The sequence below is a fragment of the Capricornis sumatraensis genome, chromosome 6 (genome assembly GCF_032405125.1).
Source record: "Capricornis sumatraensis isolate serow.1 chromosome 6, serow.2, whole genome shotgun sequence".
NCBI lineage: Eukaryota > Metazoa > Chordata > Mammalia > Artiodactyla > Bovidae > Capricornis > Capricornis sumatraensis.
In genome coordinates this window covers 25,913,436-25,921,992 of record NC_091074.1, presented here as the reverse complement: position 1 = coordinate 25,921,992, position 8,557 = coordinate 25,913,436, and the positions used below count along the sequence as shown (strand labels likewise).

The 8,557-nt window shown below is 43.0% G+C and overlaps 1 pseudogene; it reads right to left on the bottom strand.

The window, feature by feature from the left end:
• Positions 1 to 273: 273 nt before the first annotated feature.
• LOC138081275 (translin-like) lies at positions 274 to 7,082 on the bottom strand (annotated as a pseudogene).
• Positions 7,083 to 8,557: the final 1,475 nt, after the last annotated feature.

The following is an 8,557-nucleotide window of genomic DNA, read 5'->3' as shown; positions in this document are numbered from 1 at the left end:
TGGACAATTTCTTTTTGGGGTTGGGGGGGCGGTTAAGCAAGAAAAGAACTTTAGGAAGAGATCGACATGTACGTTTTCTGACAAAACTGAAGTATATACTGAGTTACAGAGCAAATTCACTGAAAACAAAGAAAACCTATCCTTGTAAAGGCTATTCTGTCACCCCCTAAAAAGCGCTTCAACCCTGAAACACCACACAACCAGTTAAGAAATGACGGGGTATCCTAACTACCATGGGAGGCGCTGGGCTGGGCCTGGTGGGCACCGCTGGAGTCAGCAGGGCCGGCGGGGAGCCCCCTGCTTCACGCAGGCAGCTGCCGGCTCCCTGTTGCAGCCCCGGATGGAGAGATGGCAGACCACCTCCTTCACTTTCTTCACATCGTACTTCAGGCCCTCGTAGCGCTTCCTCGGGGAATCATTGTTGAGGTTGAGGAGGCAGAAGCCGGAATCCAGCTCGTTTGATGAAGGTGGAGATGTGCAGGGGCCGGGAGTAGTCTCCGGCGGTCACGCTGTTGACGGATAACCTCAACAGTTCACTAGCGAGAATGAGAACTCCGAGAGATAATCTTCCACATCCGAGTGAAATCCCTTCTTCAGATCACGCTCATTGCCAAGGATCTTGGTAACCACTTCTCGGTTCACTATGGTTTTGGACTCCAAGGACACAACAAACGCTGCCAAGAAGACCAGGCACTGCAGCACAAATCTCCTGTGCTCGTGAAACCTGTAATACTGTTCCGCAGGAAACTGGGTCTTCAAAGACGTTGCTGCTGCTGCTAAGTCGCTTCAGTCGTGTCCAACTCTGTGCGACCTCATAGACGGCAGCCCACCAGGCTCCTCTGTCCATGGGATTTTCCAGGCAAGAGTACTGGAGTGGGTTGCCATGGCCTTTTCCTCAAAGACGTTAGATGTGTTTTTACTGTACCAATTCTCGAGTTTTCAAATGCCTCTTTGGAATGTCCTGAAACCCAGCACACTGATGGACCCCTTGCAGTAGAGTTCAAATCTCTCGAGCTGTTTGTTCTAGATACTGTCCAACTTTTCGGATTTTCTCTCGGGTATCCTGCAGCCCAAAAGTCCTGCAGCCAACGAAGATCTCATTCACAGATGTGCTGCCTGTCTGCCAGGGCTGCGAGAGTGGCCGGCAGAGTGCGCTTCGGAGACTACCGGCGCGTCAGTCGCAACGCCCTGCCGCCACTGCCATGGACAACTTTTGAATTTTGTTTTTTAAGATGCCCATTTAATTTTCAAACTGTTGTTGTTGTTCAGTTGCTACGTTGTGTCCGACTCTTGCGACCCTCCGGACGGCAGCATGCCGTCATTAATAATTCTTTATAAAAGAATTCACCAGTAGTTGTATACAGTTGGTTCTTGTACACACAGATAAGTACATATTCTTATCAAAAAATAAATTCCATCATTTTACCTGAGTTGATTGGACGGCATCATCGACTCAATGGACACGAGTTTGAGCACACTCTGCAACATAGTGAAGGACAGGGAAGCCTGCCATGCTGCAGTCCATGGTGTCGCAAAGAGTTGGATCTGACTTAGCAACTGAACAACAAATCATTTTACTTATAATGTAAAACTATAATTTTAAAAGTGGGACACAACCGAAGCAACTCAGAAGGAAGGCATATAATTAAAACATCACTCAATTTAGTTCAGCTCTTGTCTAGTTTATTTCATTTCTTCCATTTGCCTTCATTCCCATGGAGAAGAGGGTGTGGGGCAAGAAGATATGAATTCTACTCTTGTTGCATAGGGATAAGAATGGACTCCCGGCTGCTTTTATCATCTCCAAGAAACAGAATGGTGCTTCAAAATATTGAGTACTAGGACACAGATGTTCTCACATTCACAAACCAAACTAGATTTCTAGGAAGACTCATTTGATTAATTTGTTCAATTGGGTCTATTTTGTTTTCAAAAGAATCAGGTTGTTGTTGTTAATGATGTTTTGCATTGTGTAACTCTAATGTAATTAATTATTTGTGTTCTACCTTTAAACCATTTAAATGTGTGTGGACAGGGAAAGTATATGTAAGTAACAGTTGTTTAAAATGGAAGCTGTTGCACTTTTTCAGTACAGTTTAGAGACAAAGAAAAGAACAGGAGATCTTAGATGACTTAATTATCAAGAGGTATCAATTATGCAAATGAGCCTGATAGTAAAGAAAGCATCTTTTCCTTACAAAGTTGTTACTGACCCTGAGGCAGTGGTTATTAAACCTAGACATGTATCAGAACCATCCAGAGGGCTTATTGCAAAACAGACAAAAGACCCTCCCTAGAGTTTTTGATTTAGTACTTCTGGGATGGAGCCTGAGAGTTTGTGTTTCTGACAAGTTCCCAGGTGATATGATGCTATAATTCAAGGACCACACTTTGAAAAGCACTGCTGTAGGGAGACTTCCCTGACCCCTGACACTGGGTACGTTGGTCCTTTATGAGCCTGTCTGTTTATCCCTCCCCTAGGACCATTACTCTGAAATCTGATGACTAACAAACACATCCAGCTCCTTTATCAGACCTTGAGCTACCTGAAACAGTGCACATCTAATTTAGCAGTGCATCCCCCAGGGACAGCGCAGGGCCTGAATGACACAGGCTAGTAGATAGTTAATAATTAAGTGTTGAATTATACTTGATTTGTCATCAAATAAAGGAAAACATAAGTTTTGAGAAAGAAACAGAATGTCTGTGTATGAGTGTCTATTTGTGATTTGAAATACTCAGAACCATGATAAGGAAAATGCTGAGTATTCAGGGAAGAAAAGAATATTCTAGAGGCAAGATATATCCAACCAAAGGAAAAATAAGAAACTAGACTTTGAAATTCACTTTAGCTACCATAGTGTGTGATGGGAATAAAATAATTTAGAAATATCACAGTAATAAAACTGTATAAATGTTCTGAACTTTTTCAGACATACTCTTTGGCCCATAATACTCCGTCCTGTATAGCTCGTAAAACTGAGAATCACCCCAATTTACCTGGGTATAGCCAAGGGCATACCAGAGATTAAAGAGATCACCCACATCCTAAACAGAAAAGCAGAATTATAAGAAAAAAAATGGAAAAGACCTAGTAGGTCACTCAGTTCTAGTCTCTGGAGTAGTGAAAGATTAAATAAAGTAACAGAAAAAAATTATGGAAATATACTCAAGAAAACTTAAGACTCTCTGATCCTCTAATTTTTAGTGCCTCATGAAGTTCAAGGGTTTATTGTCAACTCATTGCTCAAACCTCTATTCATCAGAAGAAAAATATTCCCTATGGTCTGCATTAGAAATGGAAATAAGAAAGCCAATGCAAAAAGTTGATTTTTGTGGTATTAAATGACTCACTTTTTCCTGTGTTCATGAATTTCTCGTTTGTAACTGTACTTATCCAAAATATTAAAATGACCTTCAGGCCAACCCCTTTACTTAAGAGTAAAAGGGGAAGGGAAAATTACTAGAAGTTGACCATTACAGAAATTACTTGTGAGGCATTTTTCTTTGATAGCTGCAGTTTCACTCATATTATCATCCTTTTCTGTTGACAAGTTTCCAAGATTTTAATCTTGGATTGGAAATGTTACCCTATCAGAAAGGACTTATATTGTCAGAAGCAGCGCTGTCTTGGAATACAGAATCATATATGAGAGTGCTTGCTGTATTGAAAAATACACCATTGCTAGGAAAGGCATTTAAATGTTTAGTCTGCCTGCTTATAAATCACTTTCAGTGTGCTCAAGTTCTTAGACAACATATTGAAAGCTTTTTTATTTCTTTTATTATAGCAGTGTCATTTGCATTGCTGAACTTGGGGTTATGTTGGCAATTCCAGATAAACCCTTGCTCAGAGGGTTTATAACTGCAATTAAATTTCACCCTGGCTTGGAATTCGAAAGTAAAATTTTTGTGAGCTTTTTTTTTTTTAACTTAAAGTATATCTGATGTTTTTAAGACATGATCAGATTGACAATTTGGGTTTACAAAGGGAAAACGAGTGGCTTAAAGCACAGAAGACTAACAAAGGCATTAAGAGACGGGAGCATGTTTACCTAAATTCATAGATTTGCTTGGTTGTTTTAGAAGAACATAATCATGGCATTTAAATTTTTTTTCGATTAACTTGATTTGGAGACTGCTGCTGCTTTTTTTTTTAATTGAAAAAATTTTTAATTGTATGGACAGCTTTTCCACTCCCTCAGTCAAAATATTTAAAATTTACTTCGATGTCTCGTTAACCTTGGGCACACAGACATTCAGTGCTTTCACTTCTGCTGCTGCTTCAGTTCAGTTCAGTTCAGTTGCTCAGTCGTGTCCCACTCTTTCCGACTCCATGAATCGCAGCACGCCAGGCCTCCCTGTCCATCACCAACTCCTGGAGTTCACTCAGACTCATGTCCATCAAGTCAGTGATGCCATCCAGCCATCTCATCCTCTGTTGTCCCCTTCTCCTCCTGCCCCCAATCCCTTCCAGCATCAGAGTCTTTTCCAATGAGTCAACTCTTCTCATGAGGTGGCCAAAGTACTGGAGTTTCAGCTTTAGCATCATTCCTTCCAAAGAAATCCCAGGGCTGATCTCCTTCAGACTGGACTGGTTGCACAAAGCTAATACTGGCATCCTGTCTTCTACCTACCACCTGGAGCTGTTCTGGGGATGAAATAAGCCTCAGTGAGCTCAGAGTTGTTTGAGAAAGAGAGAAGTTAGGGTATGTTGACAGGAAGCCTTTGGTTTGAGGATGAAACTGAGTTAGAAATATGAGACAATGAAGCATTTCTGAGAAGGAAAATTTGAAGGAGATTTGGAATAACAAGAAAAGAAATGACTCCAATGTTTATTGGGTTTGAAAAAACAATCCTCAGCTTCTGGATTCAAGAGTGGGAGTAGTTCGGCTGAAGGCTGGCTAAGGGAAGGGGTTCTCTTCAAGCCTTCCAGGACTTATCCTTCAATTCTCTCTGGTGGTGCTGGTGCTGGTGCTGAGTCGTGTCCGACTCTCTGTGACCCCATGGTCTGTAGCCCACCGAACTCCTCTGTCTATGGGATTTCCCAGGCAAGGATACTGGAGTGGGTAGCCATTTCTTACTCCAGGGGATCTTCCCGACTCAGGGATAGAACTTGTGTCTCCTGCATCTCCTGCACTGGCGGGCAGATTCTTTACAACTGTGCTACCTGGGAAGCCCCCAATTTGCTCTACCTTTGTGAAAAAAACAGAAGTAAAGACAATACAGGTTTACTGGCTTTGAAGTGAAATAGATCAGTAGTAATAAATCTAAATATGACTGACTTTGTAGTGGAGGAGAGAAAAATGTCTGGCATAAAGGGAGATGTCTCTGCATCAAGGAGGAGGAATGTTCCTCCTCAGGACTCACATTCCTCTGTGTGTTGGCTCTTACAGAAATACAGCAACAATCGGATTGGTTAAAACTGCAACTCAATGCCACAGCAAAGATTTGAGGAGCAATGAGGATCTGGCTTCCCTGGTGGCTCAATGCTAAATAATCCACTTGCCAACGCAGGAGACATGGGTCTGATCTCTGGGTCGGGAAGATTCCCCTGGAGAAGGAAATGGCAACCCACTCTAGTATTCTTGCCTGCAAAATCCCATGGACAGAGGAGCCTGGCAGGCAAAAGTCCATGGGACCCCAAAAGAGTCAGATACGACTTAACAACTAAACAACAACGAGGTCCTCTAATACTAGGCCATGTGTGTGCAGGCCCATGAAAACTACAAGGTAACCCAAGAATCCCAATGGACTTAGAGATCACTTGGGTAGACTGAGATGTTCCCAGTAACTCTCTCCAAGAGTACAGATGCCGTTAGATGGCAGTTGTGGGAGGAGGAGACACCATCTACCCCACTTATAGATCTACCCCACATTCTTACACAGACCTCCACTGTGGTCTGATTTACAGGCTGAAATGATTACTATAGATGCAGCATGCATAACTGGGAGTCTGCTGTAGAAAATCATGAGAGCCTATGTAAGGGAGCTGGGGCAGAAGTGAAAAGGAGATATAATCTGAGGCATTTTTAGGGGAAAGAATTGACAGGAACTGATTTCCAACTGGATGTGGGATGAGGGTGAGGGATACAAGAAAATTAAGGAAAACTAAGATGTGAAAATATCAGGAAAATCAATTAATGCAAATAGACAAAACAAGGTTGCACAGGTGAAGCATGGTTCATTTCATAGTGTGAGACACCATCACTGGTGAAAACAAGGCTGGAAGAGAATGGAAGGTGACTTATACAGAGTTCACAGAAAAAGCATGACAATGAAATGAACACAATGTCGTTACATTACTGTGAATACACATACCCAGACTTCTCTCTTCAGTTCAGTTCAGTCGCTCAGTCGTGTCCCACTCTTTGCGACCCCATGAATCACAGCACGCCAGGCCTCCCTGTCCATCACCATCTCCCGGAGTTCACTCAGACTCATGTCCATCGAGTCCGTGATGCCATCCAGCCATCTCATCCTCTGTTGTCCCCTTCTCCTCCTGCCCCCAATCCCTCCCAGCATCAGAGTCTTTTCCAATGAGTCAACCCTTCGCATGAGGTGGCCAAAGTACTGGAGTTTCAGCTTTAGCATCAGTCCTTCCAAAGAAATCCCAGGGCTCATCTCCTTCAGAATGGACTGGTTGGATCTCCTTGCAGTCCAAGGGACTCTCAAGAGTCTTCTCCAACACCACAGTTCAAAAGCATCAATTCTTCGGAGCTCAGCTTTCTTCACAGTCCAACTCTCACATCCATACATGACCACAGGAAAAACCATAGCCTTGACTAGATGGACCTTTGTTGGCAAAGTAATGTCTCTGATATCTAGTAATGAATATGCTATCTAGGTTGGTCATAACTTTTCTTGCAATAACCCCATTCCTCTGTACATGCGAGGAAACGGATTATAGACCAAATAAATTGGCTGTGTAAGTACTGAGTGGCAAGCACAATTAAAACAATTTTTAAAAATATGGGAGGATCTTTAAGTCCATACGGTCTAACTTGACTTCTGAGAAACCCAACTGCCTCTACCGTCAATGTGCCCACATCCAGCCAAGCAGAAAAGAAGAAACACGCCATGCTGCATCTTAAAAATGGCAATTCACTCTTCAGAAGCTCCAGGAAATAACCAGTACATGAAAAAAGAGTCCCATTACTAAACCTAGTTTAATGACTGGACAGTGCTGTCTGTACACAAAGAAGAAAAGACAGGACAAGATGCAGAACTGGATGGAGAGGAGTTTAGTCTGGAGCATTCTAATTACACAACACTGCCCATCAGGTGAGTGAAAGCACAGAAGGAAGCTCAGGAGAGTGAGAGGTTCTGAGGACAAAGTAATCTTTCTCCTGCTCACACTGAGAATTAGGACAAAGCATAAGTGTAGTTTTGATATGTTACACATTTACGAAAATCTCTGTCTTACCAAAAGCCAAAGTTGACGCCTTCTGTCTGTGAGAATAAAAAGTGCAATAAGCAGCAAGATGAAAATTCCATGTTGGCCACAGTAAGAAGCCAAGGATAAAAGCAGTCTGAAAAGGAACAAGGAGCTTCCGTATCTAGCAGATTCTCAGACGAGACACACTGAGGAACTCTTCTACTGAAAAGAGCAAAGAATGCTGGACAAAATATACATAATATATATCAATGAGCTAGCAGACAATTAAGAAATTCTCAGGGGCCAGTGGTCAAGTGAAAGAGGAAATCCAGGTAAGCAGATACCTGAAGCCAGCCTTCACTCTGAGGGTAAGCGAAAGGATATAGAGGCAGGTGTTGTGTTGTTATTCTACATATTCCGCACTTATTTTGTAAATATGCATTCATGTTTACATTGCTGAATGTGTCGCGTCAGTTACCCTGATTCTCTGATGTGTTCTGTAGCCTGAGGAAGCTGGTCTTTAAGGACTGCATCAAACCACCTCTCTAGCTTCCAACCGAGTCTGGCCATGACCATACATGGCAGATGAGGGGAGCAGAGTGTATACCCTCCCAGATATTTCCCTCCCAGGGAGCCAAGGTTGGCCATGTTCCTTTCCCAAAGGAACTCCAACAGAACAGAACTCCTGTCAGCTACTCAACTTCGAAGAGAGTTCACTGTGGCCCCTTCAGGCCTGAGTGTGGCAGTTCAGTTCAGTCACTCAGTGTGTCCAGCTCTTTGCAACCACATGGACATCACCATGCCAGGCTTCCCTGTCAATCACCGAACTCCTGGAGCCTACTCAAACTCATGTCCATTGAGCCAGTGATGCCGTCCAAACATCTCATCCTTTGTCAGCCCCTTCTCCTCCTGCCTTCAATCTTTCCCAGCATCAGGGTCTTTTCCAGCGAGTCAGTTCTTCGCATCAGGTGGCCAAAGTATTGGAGTTTCAGTTTCTGCATCAATCCTTCCAACGAATATTCAGGACTGATTTCCTTTAGGATGGACTAGATGGGTCTCCTTGCAGTCCAAGGGACTCTCAATAGTCTTCTCCAACACCACAGTTCAAAAGCATCAATTCTTCAGCACTCAGGTTTCTTTATAGTCCAAATCTCACATCCATACATGACTACTGGAAAA